The sequence below is a fragment of the Pseudophryne corroboree genome, assembly GCF_028390025.1.
Source record: "Pseudophryne corroboree isolate aPseCor3 chromosome 3 unlocalized genomic scaffold, aPseCor3.hap2 SUPER_3_unloc_24, whole genome shotgun sequence".
In the NCBI taxonomy this organism is placed as follows: domain Eukaryota; kingdom Metazoa; phylum Chordata; class Amphibia; order Anura; family Myobatrachidae; genus Pseudophryne; species Pseudophryne corroboree.
Window position 1 is genome coordinate 862,162 of NW_026967513.1, and position 17,662 is coordinate 879,823.

A 17,662-nucleotide genomic window follows, 5' to 3' on the forward strand; every position below is an offset into this window, starting at 1 on the left:
AGCAGTCACCTCTCCAGTCATTACCCAGACACATCCCCTGGTGTTACTGTATAATGTCCCATTCCCAGCAGTCACCCAGACACGTCTCCTGGTGTTACTGTATAATGTCCCATTCCCAGCAGTGACCTCTCTCATATAACCCAGACACGTCCCCTGGTGTTAATGTATAATACCCCATTCCCAGCCATCACCCAGACACGTTCCCTGGTGTTACTGTATAATGTCCCATTCCCAGCAGTCACCTCTCTCTCATAACCCAGACACGTCCCCCTGGTGTTACTGTATAATGTCCCATTCCCAGCAGTCACTTATCCAGTCATTACCCAGACACGTCCCCCTGTGTTACTGTATAATGTCCCATTCCCAGCAGTCACCTCTCCAGTCATCACCCAGACACATCCCCCGGTGTTACTGTATAATGCCCCATTCCCAGCAGTCAGCTCTCCAGTCATCACCCAGACACATCCCCCGGTGTTACTGTATAATGTCCCATTCCCAGCAGTCACCTCTCCAGTCATCACCCAGACACATCCCCCGGTGTTACTGTATAATGCCCCATTCCCAGCAGTCAGCTCTCCAGTCATCACTCAGATACATCCCCTGGTGTTACTGTATAATGTCCCATTCCCAGTAGTCACCTCTCCAGTCATCACCCAGACACGTCCCCCGGTGTTACTGTATAATGTCCCATTCCCAGCAGTCACCTCTCCAGTCATCACCCAGACACATCCGCTGGTGTTACTGTATAATGTCCCATTCCCAGCAGCCACCTCTCCAGTCATCACCCAGACACATACCCTGGTGTTACTGTATAATACCCCATTCCCAGCAGTCACCTCTCCTGTCAGCAGCTGAATGATCTTGTTGGCGAGTTCCAGGATCTTCTGGTCACCGTGTCTCTCAAGTATCAGTGAGTGAGGTGGAGGCACCGTGATGGGGCTGTGGGTCCTGCTTAGTCCACCTGACACACGAGGATGGCTGCTGGGTGTCTCACACTCACCAAAGGTCGTCTACACTACTGTATTACCCTGTAAAATGGGGGAGACATCAATATTGCTGCAAATACTCCCAGATCCCTACAGCTCCCCAGTCATGTCCCTGCATTATTACTATAGATATAAGCGATGTCACTGTGATGCTCCCAGATCCCCTCACCTCCCCAGTCATGTCCCTGTATTATTTCTATAGATATAAGTGATGTCACTGTGACGCTCCCAGATACCTTCACCTCCCCAGTCATGTCCCTGTATTATTACTATAGATATAAATGACGTCACTGTGATGCACCCAGATCCTCTCACTTCCCCAGTCATGTCCCTGTATTATTAGTAGAGATATAAGTGATGTCACTGTGATGCTCACAGATCCCTTCACCTTCCCAGTTATGTCTCTGTATTATTACTATAGATATAAGTGACATCACTGTGACACTCCCAGGAGTCTGATATACATTTGCTTCATACTGCTCCAATTATCATCTGTTACACATACCAGGGATATTATGGTCTCTGCTTTTATACATCCTAGATTTTGAGCAATATTTTCAATCCCCACAATTACCGTATTTGCCGGCGTATAAGACGACCCCCAACATTTCCACTCAAAATATAGAGTTTGTTATATACTCGCCGTATAAGTCTACCCCCTCTTCCGCACACCTTCCACACACCAAATAAAACGTAAAAGAACAAAGAAGTTTAAAACTTGCATCATATTTCTTTCTTTTTGCTGGTGCCATGATAGGGTTGATAGGCGTTTGACGGCTGGACTTTTTCTATGCTGTATTGTACTGTACAATGGTGCAGTACTGTGGTTGGCTGTTGGCTGTATACAAAGATTGATTGGATTGGTCCCTGCTCCCTGTTTGCCCTCCCTGTCTCCCTGTCACAAGCAGCAGTCTATTAATACCAAGTGACATACTGTATATTATGACCGCATGTTCAAGGGGCGGGTTGGAGCGCCGCTGCTTCCCGCCGAGCAGAACGGGCCGGTCATGCTGAAAAGGCTGGCACCCCTGTATCGCTGCTGATGCTCGCCGCAGCCACGCTGATGACCCGCCGCGGCCGCAGTGCATCGGGAGGCCACTATGGCACCCGGCGTATGAAGTGGACCCGGCGTATAAGACGACCCCCCCCACTTGGAGGCATGTTTTGCAGGGCAAAAAAGTAGTCTTATACGCCAGCAAATACAGTACATGTAATCAAATTAATAATAGTAATAATAAATAAGAATTTACTCACCGGTAATTCTATTTCTCGTAGTCCGTAGTGGATGCTGGGAACTCCGTAAGGACCATGGGGAATAGCGGGCTCCGCAGGAGACTGGGCACAACTAAAGAAAGCTTTAGGACTACCTGGTGTGCACTGGCTCCTCCCCCTATGCCCCTCCTGCAGACCTCAGTTAGGAAACTGTGCCCGGAAGAGCTGACACAATAAGGAAAGGATTTTGAATCCCGGGTAAGACTCATACCAGCCACACCAATCACACCGTACAACTCGTGATACTATACCCAGTCAACAGTATGAAGAACAACTGAGCCTCTCAACAGATGGCTCAACAATAACCCTTTAGTTAGGAAATAACTATATACAAGTATTGCAGACAATCCGCACTTGGAATGGGCGCCCAGCATCCACTACGGACTACGAGAAATAGAATTACCAGTGAGTAAATTCTTATTTTCTCTGACGTCCTAGTGGATGCTGGGAACTCCGTAAGGACCATGGGGATTATACCAAAGCTCCCAAACGGGCGGGAGAGTGCGGATGACTCTGCAGCACCGAATGAGCAAACTCAAGGTCCTCCTCAGCCAGGGTATCAAACTTGTAGAATCTTGCAAATTGCCGGTCCCAGTATAGTACCTGAGTGTGTATATACAGACTTCAGGATAGCCTCCTGCTTTCTATCCGCAGGCTCTGTTAGGGCGGCCGTATCCTGAGACGGTAGTGCTACCTTTTTTGACAAGCGTGTGAGTGCCTTATCCACTCTAGGGGATGTCTCCCAACGTATCCTGTCCTCTGGCGGGAAAGGGTACGCCATTAGTAACTTTTTAGAAATTACCAGTTTTTATTATCGGGGGGAAGCCCACGCTTCTTCACATACTTCATTTAACTCCTCAGATGGGGGAAAAACCACTGGTTGATTTTTCTCCCCAAACGTAATACCCTTTTTTGTGGTAACTGGGTTAATGTCAGAAATGTGCAACACATCTTTCATTGCCGTAATCATGTAACAGATGGCCCTATTGGAATGTACATTAGTTTCTTCGTCGTCGACACTGGAATCAGTATCTGTGTCGACATCTGTGTCTGCCATCTGAGGTAACGGGCGTTTTTGAGCTCCTGATGGCTTTTGAGACGCCTGGGCAGGCACGGGCTGAGAAGCCGGCTGTCCCATGTCGTCAAACCTTATATGTAAGGAGTTGACACTATCACGTAATTCCTTCCACATATCCATCCACTCAGGTGTCGACCCCGCAGGGGGTGACATCACATTTATCGGCATCTGCTCCGCCTCCACATAAGTCTCCTCATCAAACATGTCGACACAGCCGTACCAACATACCGCACACACACAGGGAATGCTCTGACTGAGGACAGGACCCCACAAAAGCCCTTTGGGGAGACAGAGGGAGAGTATGCCAGCACACACCAACAGCGCAATATAACACAGGGATATACACTATAACTGAGTGATTTTTCCCAATAGCTGCTTATATGTATAATATTGCGCCTAAATTTAGTGCCCCCCCTCTTTTTTACCCTATTGAGCCTGGAAACTGCAGGGGAGAGCCTGGGGAGCGTCCTTCCAGCAGAGCTGTGAGAGGAAATGGTGCCAGTGTGCTGAGGGAGATAGCCCCGCCACTTTTTCGGCGGACTTCTCCCGCTTTTATAATATTAATGTGGCAGGGGTATTTTACACATATATAGCTTTTTAGGCTATATTATGTGTGTTTGCCACTTGTTAAGGTACTCTAATTGCTGCCCAGGGCGCCCCCCCCAGCGCCCTGCACCCATCAGTGACCGGGGTGTGTGGTGTGCATAGGGAGCAATGGCGCACAGCTGCAGTGCTGTGCGCTACCTTAATGAAGACCGAAGTCTTCTGCCGCCGATTTCCAGGATTCTTTTCTTGCTTCTGGCTCTGCAAGGAGGACGGCGGCGCGGCTCCGGGACCGGACGACCGAGGCTGGGCCTGTGTTCGATCCCTCTGGAGCTAATGGTGTCCAGTAGCCTAAGAAGCCCAATCCACTCTGCACGCAGGTGAGTTCACTTCTTCTCCCCTTAGTCCCTCGTTGCAGTGAGCCTGTTGCCAGCAGGTCTCACTGAAAATAAAAAACCTAAAATATACTTTCTTTCTAGGAGCTCAGGAGAGCCCCTAGTGTGCATCCAGCTCGGCTGGGCACAAAATTCTAACTGAGGCTTGGAGGAGGGTCATAGTGGGAGGAGCCAGTGCACACCAGGTGACCTAAAGCTTTCTTTAGTTGTGCCCAGTCTCCTGCGGAGCCGCTATTCCCCATGGTCCTTACGGAGTTCCCAGCATCCACTAGGACGTTAGAGAAATAATAATAACGACACTAAAGGCTGCTCCCCAGTATAAAAATAATAACAGATGTCTTTAAAAGCAGGACACCTCAGACCATTCCTCCTGTATTGTAGGACATCACCATCACTCCCAATGTATAATAATAATAATAATAATAATAAAAGGACACAACAGGCTACTACCTCTATATAATAATTTCTGGAAACCACAGGCTGCTCCCCCTGTGTAATAATAATAATAATAATAATATTAGGACACCACAGGCTGCTCCCCCTGTATAGTAAGACGCCATAACCTGATCTCTACGGACACTGAGGACCGGAAGTAAGGTGGAAAGCACAGGCCGGAAGTAAGGTGGAAAGCACAAGCAGGAAGTAGGGAATGGTTGGCACAGGCCGCTTCCTAGTTACTGGCCCCTCCCCTCCAACACCCCGCCCCAGCCCGCCCTCTATTATGACTATTACAATACATGTCCTCAGTGCAGGAGGCCGGCGGCCATTTTCTTGTAGACCAGTCCGGCAGCAGCAATAGGTTCCCTAGCCGTTTAGTGACGTCAGGAGCGGCGGCCATTTTCCCCTGGTCTGAGCTCCGCCTTCCTTCTGTCATTCCCACAAGGCAGCAGGAGCAGAGAGCAGCCATTGCTGTGTCTGGCAGCAGGTAATGATATTATTATTATTATTATTATTCTATAGGCTGAGCAGCTCTGGTGTCAGGTTCTGTACTACAGGGGGAGCAGCCTCTGGTGCCTTGTTATAGTGCAGCTGGAGCAGCCTCTGGTGCTGCATTATCCCTGTACAGGTGGCTGACACTCTAGTGTCCTATTACTGTAATACAGGTGGCGCAGACCTCGCGTTACCGTAATACAGGTGGCGCAGACCCCGCTGTTACCGTAATACAGGTGGCGCAGACCCCACCTTTACTGTAATACAGGTGGCGCAGACCCCGCCGTTACCGTAATACAGGTGGCGCAGACCCCGCCGTTACCGTAATACAGGTGGCGCAGACCCCGCCGTTACCGTAATACAGGTGGCGCAGACCAGTACCGTTACCGTAATACAGGTGGCGCAGACCAGTGCCGTTACCGTAATACAGGTGGCGCAGATCAGTGCTGTAACTAGGCATTTTAGCGCTGTGTGCAAGAAATGACAGTGGCGCCCCCCCCCCATGTAAGACAGGGGCAGTGTGCGCCGTAGGCGCTTGAAAAATTTATAGGGGCGTGGCTTCACGGGAAGGGGCGTGACCACAAAATAATAGCAATTCATACTACGGTGCACAGTAGTCTACATTATTCAAATTACGCTGCACAGTAGCGCCACTACACCACGTAGAGCCCCTTTTATACATTACAGCAGACAGTCTCCCTTTTAACACATTGCGGCAGCCAGTCCCCCTTTTTACACATTGCGGCAGCCAGGACCCCATTTTACACATTGCGGCAGCCAGTCCCCCTTTTTACACATTGCGGCAGCCAGGACCCCATTTTACACATTGCGGCAGCCAGGACCCCATTTTACACATTGCGGCAGCCAGGACCCCATTTTACACATTGCTGCAGCCAGTCCCCCATTTTACACATTGCGGCAGCCAGGACCCCTTTTTATACATTGCGGCAGCCAGGACCCCATTTTACACATTGCGGCAGCCAGTCCCCCTTTTTACACATTGCGGCAGCCAGGACCCCATTTTACACATTGCGGCAGCCAGTCTCCCTTTTAACACATTGCGGCAGCCAGTCCCCCTTTTTACACATTGCGGCAGCCAGGACCCCATTTTACACATTGCGGCAGCCAGTCTCCCTTTTAACACATTGCGGCAGCCAGTCCCCCTTTTTACACATTGCGGCAGCCAGGACCCCATTTTACACATTGCGGCAGCCAGTCTCCCTTTTAACACATTGCGGCAGCCAGTCCCCCTTTTTACACATTGCGGCAGCCAGGACCCCATTTTACACATTGCGGCAGCCAGTCCCCCTTTTTACACATTGCGGCAGCCAGGACCCCATTTTACACATTGCGGCAGCCAGGACCCCATTTTACACATTGCGGCAGCCAGTCCCCCTTTTTACACATTGCGGCAGCCAGGACCCCTTTTTTTATACATTGCGGCAGCCAGGACCCCATTTTACACATTGCGGCAGCCAGTCTCCCTTTTAACACATTGCGGCAGCCAGTCCCCCTTTTTACACATTGCGGCAGCCAGGACCCCATTTTACACATTGCGGCAGCCAGTCCCCCTTTTTACACATTGCGGCAGCCAGGACCCCATTTTACACATTGCGGCAGCCAGGACCCCATTTTACACATTGCGGCAGCCAGGACCCCATTTTACACATTGCTGCAGCCAGTCCCCCATTTTACACATTGCGGCAGCCAGGACCCCTTTTTATACATTGCGGCAGCCAGGACCCCTTTTTACACATTGCGGCAGCCAGGACCCCATTTTACACATTGCGGCAGCCAGTCCCCCTTTTTACACATTGCGGCAGCCAGGACCCCATTTTACACATTGCGGCAGCCAGGACCCCATTTTACACATTGCGGCAGCCAGGCCCTCTTTTTATACATTGCGGCAGCCAGGCCCCCTTTTTATACATTGCGGCAGCCAGGCCCCCTTTTTATACATTGCGGCAGCCAGGACCCCTTTTTAACCATTGCGGCAGCCAGGACCCCTTTTTACATATTGCGGCAGCCAGGACCCCATTTTACACATTGCGGCAGCCAGGACCCCATTTTACACATTGCGGCAGCCAGGACCCCTTTTTATACATTGCGGCAGCCAGGACCCCATTTTACACATTGCGGCAGCCAGTCCCCCTTTTTACACATTGCGGCAGCCAGGACCCCATTTTACACATTGCGGCAGCCAGGACCCCTTTTTACACATTGCGGCAGCCAGGACCCCTTTTTACACATTGCGGCAGCCAGGCCCCCTTTTTATACATTGCGGCAGCCAGGCCCCCTTTTTATACATTGCGGCAGCCAGGCCCCCTTTTTACACATTGCGGCAGCCAGGACCCCATTTTATACATTGCGGCAGCCAGTCCCCCTTTTTACACATTGCGGCAGCCAGGACTCCATTTTACACATTGCGGCAGCCAGTCCCCCTTTTTACACATTGCGGCAGCCAGGACCCCATTTTACACATTGCGGCAGCCAGGACCCCTTTTTACACATTGCGGCAGCCAGGACTCCATTTTACACATTGCGGCAGCCAGGACCTCTTTTTACACATTGCGGCAGCCAGGCCCCCTTTTTACACATTGCGGCAGCCAGGACCCCATTTTACACATTGCGGCAGCCAGGACCCCATTTTACACATTGCGGCAGCCAGTCCCCCTTTTTACACATTGCGGCAGCCAGGACCCCATTTTACACATTGCGGCAGCCAGGACCCCATTTTACACATTGCGGCAGCCAGGACCCCATTTTACACATTGCTGCAGCCAGTCCCCCATTTTACACATTGCGGCAGCCAGGACCCCTTTTTATACATTGCGGCAGCCAGGACCCCATTTTACACATTGCGGCAGCCAGTCCCCCTTTTTACACATTGCGGCAGCCAGGACCCCATTTTACACATTGCGGCAGCCAGTCTCCCTTTTAACACATTGCGGCAGCCAGTCCCCCTTTTTACACATTGCGGCAGCCAGGACCCCATTTTACACATTGCGGCAGCCAGTCTCCCTTTTAACACATTGCGGCAGCCAGTCCCCCTTTTTACACATTGCGGCAGCCAGGACCCCATTTTACACATTGCGGCAGCCAGTCTCCCTTTTAACACATTGCGGCAGCCAGTCCCCCTTTTTACACATTGCGGCAGCCAGGACCCCATTTTACACATTGCGGCAGCCAGTCCCCCTTTTTACACATTGCGGCAGCCAGGACCCCATTTTACACATTGCGGCAGCCAGGACCCCATTTTACACATTGCGGCAGCCAGTCCCCCTTTTTACACATTGCGGCAGCCAGGACCCCTTTTTTTATACATTGCGGCAGCCAGGACCCCATTTTACACATTGCGGCAGCCAGTCTCCCTTTTAACACATTGCGGCAGCCAGTCCCCCTTTTTACACATTGCGGCAGCCAGGACCCCATTTTACACATTGCGGCAGCCAGTCCCCCTTTTTACACATTGCGGCAGCCAGGACCCCATTTTACACATTGCGGCAGCCAGGACCCCATTTTACACATTGCGGCAGCCAGGACCCCATTTTACACATTGCTGCAGCCAGTCCCCCATTTTACACATTGCGGCAGCCAGGACCCCTTTTTATACATTGCGGCAGCCAGGACCCCTTTTTACACATTGCGGCAGCCAGGACCCCATTTTACACATTGCGGCAGCCAGTCCCCCTTTTTACACATTGCGGCAGCCAGGACCCCATTTTACACATTGCGGCAGCCAGGACCCCATTTTACACATTGCGGCAGCCAGGCCCTCTTTTTATACATTGCGGCAGCCAGGCCCCCTTTTTACACATTGCGTCAGCCATGCCCCCTTTTTACACATTGCGGCAGCCAGGACCCCTTTTTACACATTGCGGCAGCCAGGACCCCATTTTACACATTGCGGCAGCCAGTCCCCCTTTTTACACATTGCGGCAGCCAGGACTCCATTTTACACATTGCGGCAGCCAGGACCTCTTTTTATACATTACAGCAGACAGTCCCCCTTTTTACACATTGCGGCAGCCATGCCCCCTTTTTACACATTGCGGCAGCCAGGACCCCTTTTTATACATTGCGGCAGCCAGGACCCCATTTTACACATTGCGGCAGCCAGGACCCCTTTTTACACATTTCGGCAGCCAGGACCCCTTTTTATACATTGCGGCAGCCAGGCCCCCTTTTTATACATTGCGGCAGCCAGGACCCCTTTTTACACATTGCGGCAGCCAGGACCCCTTTTTACACATTGCGGCAGCCAGGACCCCATTTTATACATTGCGGCAGCCAGTCCCCCTTTTTACACATTGCGGCAGCCAGGACTCCATTTTACACATTGCGGCAGCCAGTCCCCCTTTTTACACATTGCGGCAGCCAGGACCCCTTTTTACACATTGCGGCAGCCAGGACCCCTTTTTACACATTGCGGCAGCCAGGACTCCATTTTACACATTGCGCAGCCAGGACCTCTTTTTATACATTGCGGCAGCCAGGCCCCCTTTTTACACATTGCGGCAGCCAGGACCCCATTTTACACATTGCGGCAGCCAGGACCCCATTTTACACATTGCGGCAGCCAATCCCCCTTTTTACACACTGCGGCAGCCAATCCCCCTTTTTACACACTGCGGCAGCCAGTCCCCCTTTTTACACATTGCGGCAGCCAGGACCCCTTTTTACACATTGCGGCAGCCAGGACCCCATTTTATACATTGCGGCAGCCAGTCCCCCTTTTTACACACTGCGGCAGCCAATCCCCCTTTTTACACATTGCGGCAGCCAGGACCCCATTTTACACATTGCGGCAGCCAGGACCCCATTTTACACATTGCGGCAGCCAGGACCCCTTTTTATACATTGCGGCAGCCAGGACCCCTTTTTACACATTGCGGCAGCCAGGACCCCATTTTACACATTGCGGCAGCCAGTCCCCCTTTTTACACATTGCGGCAGCCAGGACCCCATTTTACACATTGCGGCAGCCAGGACCCCATTTTACACATTGCGGCAGCCAGGCCCTCTTTTTATACATTGCGGCAGCCAGGCCCCCTTTTTATACATTGCGGCAGCCAGGCCCCCTTTTTATACATTGCGGCAGCCAGGACCCCTTTTTAACCATTGCGGCAGCCAGTCCCCCTTTTTACACATAACAGCAGACAGTCCCCCTTTTTACACATTGCGGCAGCCATGCCCCCTTTTTACACATTGCGGCAGCCAGGACCCCTTTTTACACATTGCGGCAGCCAGGAACCCATTTTACACATTGCGGCAGCCAGGACCCAATTTTTACACATTGCGGCAGCCAGGACCCCTTTTTATACATTGCGGCAGCCAGGACCCCATTTTACACATTGCGGCAGCCAGTCCCCCTTTTTACACATTGCGGCAGCCAGTCCCCCTTTTTACACATTGCGGCAGCCAGGACCCCATTTTACACATTGCGGCAGCCAGTCTCCCTTTTAACACATTGCGGCAGCCAGTCCCCCTTTTTACACATTGCGGCAGCCAGGACCCCATTTTACACATTGCGGCAGCCAGTCTCCCTTTTAACACATTGCGGCAGCCAGTCCCCCTTTTTACACATTGCGGCAGCCAGGACCCCATTTTACACATTGCGGCAGCCAGTCTCCCTTTTAACACATTGCGGCAGCCAGTCCCCCTTTTTACACATTGCGGCAGCCAGGACCCCATTTTACACATTGCGGCAGCCAGTCCCCCTTTTTACACATTGCGGCAGCCAGGACCCCATTTTACACATTGCGGCAGCCAGGACCCCATTTTACACATTGCGGCAGCCAGTCCCCCTTTTTACACATTGCGGCAGCCAGGACCCCTTTTTTTATACATTGCGGCAGCCAGGACCCCATTTTACACATTGCGGCAGCCAGTCTCCCTTTTAACACATTGCGGCAGCCAGTCCCCCTTTTTACACATTGCGGCAGCCAGGACCCCATTTTACACATTGCGGCAGCCAGTCCCCCTTTTTACACATTGCGGCAGCCAGGACCCCATTTTACACATTGCGGCAGCCAGGACCCCATTTTACACATTGCGGCAGCCAGGACCCCATTTTACACATTGCTGCAGCCAGGACCCCTTTTTACACATTGCGGCAGCCAGGACCCCATTTTACACATTGCGGCAGCCAGTCCCCCTTTTTACACATTGTGGCAGCCAGGACCCCATTTTACACATTGCGGCAGCCAGGACCCCATTTTACACATTGCGGCAGCCAGGCCCTCTTTTTATACATTGCGGCAGCCAGGCCCCCTTTTTATACATTGCGGCAGCCAGGCCCCCTTTTTATACATTGCGGCAGCCAGGACCCCTTTTTAACCATTGCGGCAGCCAGGACCCCTTTTTACACATTGCGGCAGCCAGGACCCCATTTTACACATTGCGGCAGCCAGGACCCCATTTTACACATTGCGGCAGCCAGGACCCCTTTTTATACATTGCGGCAGCCAGGACCCCATTTTACACATTGCGGCAGCCAGTCCCCCTTTTTACACATTGCGGCAGCCAGGACCCCATTTTACACATTGCGGCAGCCAGGACCCCTTTTTACACATTGCGGCAGCCAGGACTCCTTTTTACACATTGCGGCAGCCAGGACCCCTTTTTATACATTGCGGCAGCCAGGCCCCCTTTTTATACATTGCGACAGCCAGGCCCCCTTTTTACACATTGCGGCAGCCAGGACCCCATTTTATACATTGCGGCAGCCAGTCCCCCTTTTTACACATTGCGGCAGCCAGGACTCCATTTTACACATTGCGGCAGCCAGTCCCCCTTTTTACACATTGCGGCAGCCAGGACCCCATTTTACACATTGCGGCAGCCAGGACCCCTTTTTACACATTGCGGCAGCCAGGACTCCATTTTACACATTGCGGCAGCCAGGACCTCTTTTTACACATTGCGGCAGCCAGGCCCCCTTTTTACACATTGCGGCAGCCAGGACCCCATTTTACACATTGCGGCAGCCAGGACCCCATTTTACACATTGCGGCAGCCAATCCCCCTTTTTACACACTGCGGCAGCCAATCCCCCTTTTTACACACTGCGGCAGCCAGTCCCCCTTTTTACACATTGCGGCAGCCAGGACCCCTTTTTGCACATTGCGGCAGCCAGGACCCCATTTTACACATTGCGGCAGCCAGGACCCCATTTTATACATTGCGGCAGCCAGGACCCCTTTTTACACATTGCGGCAGCCAGGACCCCATTTTATACATTGCGGCAGCCAGTCCCCCTTTTTACACATTGCGGCAGCCAGGACTCCATTTTACACATTGCGGCAGCCAGTCCCCCTTTTTACACATTGCGGCAGCCAGGACTCCATTTTACACATTGCGGCAGCCAGGACCTCTTTTTATACATTACAGCAGACAGTCCCCCTTTTTACACATTGCGGCAGCCATGCCCCCTTTTTACACATTGCGGCAGCCAGGACCCCTTTTTACACATTGCGGCAGCCAGGACCCCATTTTACACATTGCGGCAGCCAGTCCCCCTTTTACACATCGCGGCAGCCAGGACTCCATTTTACACATTGCGGCAGCCAGGACCTCTTTTTATACATTACAGCAGACAGTCCCCCTTTTTACACATTGCGGCAGCCATGCCCCCTTTTTACACATTGCGGCAGCCAGGACCCCTTTTTATACATTGCGGCAGCCAGGACCCCATTTTACACATTGCGGCAGCCAGGACCCCTTTTTACACATTTCGGCAGCCAGGACCCCTTTTTATACATTGCGGCAGCCAGGCCCTCTTTTTATACATTGCGGCAGCCAGGCCCCCTTTTTACACATTGCGGCAGCCAGGACCCCTTTTTACACATTGCGGCAGCCAGGACCCCATTTTATACATTGCGGCAGCCAGTCCCCCTTTTTACACATTGCGGCAGCCAGGACTCCATTTTACACATTGCGGCAGCCAGTCCCCCTTTTTACACATTGCGGCAGCCAGGACCCCTTTTTACACATTGCGGCAGCCAGGACCCCTTTTTACACATTGCGGCAGCCAGGACTCCATTTTACACATTGCGCAGCCAGGACCTCTTTTTATACATTGCGGCAGCCAGGCCCCCTTTTTACACATTGCGGCAGCCAGGACCCCATTTTACACATTGCGGCAGCCAGGACCCCATTTTACACATTGCGGCAGCCAATCCCCCTTTTTACACACTGCGGCAGCCAATCCCCCTTTTTACACACTGCGGCAGCCAGTCCCCCTTTTTACACATTGCGGCAGCCAGGACCCCTTTTTACACATTGCGGCAGCCAGGACCCCATTTTATACATTGCGGCAGCCAGTACCCCTTTTTACACACTGCGGCAGCCAATCCCCCTTTTTACACATTGCGGCAGCCAGGACCCCATTTTACACATTGCGGCAGCCAGGACCCCATTTTACACATTGCGGCAGCCAGGACCCCATTTTACACATTGCGGCAGCCAGTCCCCCTTTTTACACATTGCGGCAGCCAGGACCCCATTTTACACATTGCGGCAGCCAGGACTCCATTTTACACATTGCGGCAGCCAGGCCCTCTTTTTATACATTGCGGCAGCCAGGCCCCCTTTTTATACATTGCGGCAGCCAGGCCCCCTTTTTATACATTGCGGCAGCCAGGACCCCTTTTTAACCATTGCGGCAGCCAGTCCCCCTTTTTACACATTACAGCAGACAGTCCCCCTTTTTACACATTGCGGCAGCCAGGACCCCATTTTACACATTGCGGCAGCCAGGACCCAATTTTTACACATTGCGGCAGCCAGGACCCCTTTTTATACATTGCGGCAGCCAGGACTCCTTTTTACACATTGCGGCAGCCAGGACCCCTTTTTATACATTGCGGCAGCCAGGCCCCCATTTTATACATTGCGGCAGCCAGGACTCCATTTTACACATTGCGGCAGCCAGGACCCCTTTTTACACATTGCGGCAGCCAGGACCCCATTTTACACATTGCGGCAGCCAGTCCCCCTTTTTACACATTGCGGCAGCCAGGACCCCATTTTACACATTGCGGCAGCCAGGACCCCATTTTACACATTGCGGCAGCCAGGCCCTCTTTTTATACATTGCGGCAGCCAGGCCCCCTTTTTATACATTGCGGCAGCCAGGCCCCCTTTTTATACATTGCGGAAGCCAGGACCCCTTTTTAACCATTGCGGCAGCCAGTCCCCCTTTTTACACATTACAGCAGACAGTCCCCCTTTTTACACATTGCGGCAGCCAGGACCCCATTTTACACATTGCGGCAGCCAGGACCCAATTTTTACACATTGCGGCAGCCAGGACCCCTTTTTATACATTGCGGCAGCCAGGACTCCTTTTTACACATTGCGGCAGCCAGGACCCCTTTTTATACATTGCGGCAGCCAGGCCCCCATTTTACACATTGCGGCAGCCAGGACCCCTTTTCATACATTGCGGCAGCCAGGACCCCTTTTCATACATTGCGGCAGCCAGGCACCCTTTTTACAAATTGCAGCAGCCAGGACCCCTTTTTATACATTGCGGCAGCCAGTCCCCCTTTTTATACATTGCGGCAGCCAGTCCCCCTTTTTATACATTGCGGCAGCCAGTCCCCCTTTTTAACCATTGCGGCAGCCAGTCCCCCTTTTTACACACTGCGGCAGCCAATCCCCCTTTTTACACATTGCGGCAGCCAGGACCCCATTTTACACATTGCGGCAGCCAGGACCCCATTTTACACATTGCAGCAGCCAGGCCCCCTTTTTACACATTGCGGCAGCCAGGCCCCCTTTTTACAAATTGCAGCAGCCAGGCCCCCTTTTTACACATTACGGCAGTCAGGACCTCATTTTACACATTGCGGCAGCCAGGACCCCATTTTACACATTGCGGCAGCCAGGACCCCTTTTTACACATTGCGGCAGCCAGGCCCCCTTTTTACACATTGCAGCATCCAGGACCCCTTTTTACACATTGCGGCAGCCAGGACACCTTTTTATACATTGCGGCAGCCAGGACCCCTTTTTAACCATTGCGGCAGCCAGTCCCCCTTTTTACACATTACAGCAGACAGTCCCCCTTTTTACACATTGCGGCAGCCAGGACCCCATTTTACACATTGCGGCAGCCAGGACCCAATTTTTACACATTGCGGCAGCCAGGACCCCTTTTTATACATTGCGGCAGCCAGGACTCCTTTTTACACATTGCGGCAGCCAGGACCCCTTTTTATACATTGCGGCAGCCAGGCCCCCATTTTATACATTGCGGCAGCCAGGACTCCATTTTACACATTGCGGCAGCCAGGACCCCTTTTTACACATTGCGGCAGCCAGGACCCCATTTTACACATTGCGGCAGCCAGTCCCCCTTTTTACACATTGCGGCAGCCAGGACCCCATTTTACACATTGCGGCAGCCAGGACCCCATTTTACACATTGCGGCAGCCAGGCCCTCTTTTTATACATTGCGGCAGCCAGGCCCCCTTTTTATACATTGCGGCAGCCAGGCCCCCTTTTTATACATTGCGGCAGCCAGGACCCCTTTTTAACCATTGCGGCAGCCAGTCCCCCTTTTTACACATTACAGCAGACAGTCCCCCTTTTTACACATTGCGGCAGCCAGGACCCCATTTTACACATTGCGGCAGCCAGGACCCAATTTTTACACATTGCGGCAGCCAGGACCCCTTTTTATACATTGCGGCAGCCAGGACCCCATTTTATACATTGCGGCAGCCAGGACTCCATTTTACACATTGCGGCAGCCAGGACCTCTTTTTACACATTGCGGCAGCCAGGACCCCATTTTACACATTGCGGCAGCCAGGACCCCTTTTCATACATTGCGGCAGCCAGGACCCCTTTTCATACATTGCGGCAGCCAGGCACCCTTTTTACAAATTGCAGCAGCCAGGACCCCTTTTTATACATTGCGGCAGCCAGTCCCCCTTTTTATACATTGCGGCAGCCAGTCCCCCTTTTTATACATTGCAGCAGCCAGTCCCCCTTTTTAACCATTGCGGCAGCCAGTCCCCCTTTTTACACACTGCGGCAGCCAATCCCCCTTTTTACACATTGCGGCAGCCAGGACCCCATTTTACACATTGCGGCAGCCAGGACCCCATTTTACACATTGCAGCAGCCAGGCCCCCTTTTTACACATTGCGGCAGCCAGGCCCCCTTTTTACAAATTGCAGCAGCCAGGCCCCCTTTTTACACATTACGGCAGCCAGGACCTCATTTTACACATTGCGGCAGCCAGGACCCCATTTTACACATTGCGGCAGCCAGGACCCCTTTTTACACATTGCGGCAGCCATGCCCCCTTTTTACACATTGCAGCATCCAGGACCCCTTTTTACACATTGCGGCAGCCAGGACACCTTTTTATACATTGCGGCAGCCAGGACCCCTTTTTAACCATTGCGGCAGCCAGTCCCCCTTTTTACACATTACAGCAGACAGTCCCCCTTTTTACACATTGCGGCAGCCAGGACCCCATTTTACACATTGCGGCAGCCAGGACCCAATTTTTACACATTGCGGCAGCCAGGACCCCTTTTTATACATTGCGGCAGCCAGGATTCCTTTTTACACATTGCGGCAGCCAGGACCCCTTTTTATACATTGCGGCAGCCAGGCCCCCATTTTATACATTGCGGCAGCCAGGACTCCATTTTACACATTGCGGCAGCCAGGACCCCTTTTTACACATTGCGGCAGCCAGGACCCCATTTTACACATTGCGGCAGCCAGTCCCCCTTTTTACACATTGCGGCAGCCAGGACCCCATTTTACACATTGCGGCAGCCAGGACCCCATTTTACACATTGCGGCAGCCAGGCCCTCTTTTTATACATTGCGGCAGCCAGGCCCCCTTTTTATACATTGCGGCAGCCAGGCCCCCTTTTTATACATTGCGGCAGCCAGGACCCCTTTTTAACCATTGCGGCAGCCAGTCCCCCTTTTTACACATTACAGCAGACAGTCCCCCTTTTTACACATTGCGGCAGCCAGGACCCCATTTTACACATTGCGGCAGCCAGGACCCAATTTTTACACATTGCGGCAGCCAGGACCCCTTTTTATACATTGCGGCAGCCAGGACCCCATTTTATACATTGCGGCAGCCAGGACTCCATTTTACACATTGCGGCAGCCAGGACTTCTTTTTACACATTGCGGCAGCCAGGACCCCATTTTACACATTGCGGCAGCCAGGACCCCTTTTCATACATTGCGGCAGCCAGGACCCCTTTTCATACATTGCGGCAGCCAGGCACCCTTTTTACAAATTGCAGCAGCCAGGACCCCTTTTTATACATTGCGGCAGCCAGTCCCCCTTTTTATACATTGCGGCAGCCAGTCCCCCTTTTTATACATTGCGGCAGCCAGTCCCCCTTTTTAACCATTGCGGCAGCCAGTCCCCCTTTTTACACACTGCGGCAGCCAATCCCCCTTT

General features: G+C 52.3%; 1 protein-coding gene across 1 annotated transcript in view; it reads right to left on the reverse strand.

Moving 5' to 3' along the window:
* Nucleotides 1-4,866, reverse strand: part of LOC134983776 (zinc finger protein OZF-like) — a 43,851-nt gene extending 38,985 nt beyond the window's left edge. The window contains exons 1-2 of the mRNA XM_063949413.1: nt 4,725-4,866; nt 837-1,028 (exon numbers count right to left, since the gene is read on the reverse strand). The gene's annotated coding sequence lies outside the window, so the exon portion shown is untranslated. The remainder of the gene's footprint in view (nt 1-836; nt 1,029-4,724) is intronic.
* Nucleotides 4,867-17,662: the final 12,796 nt, after the last annotated feature.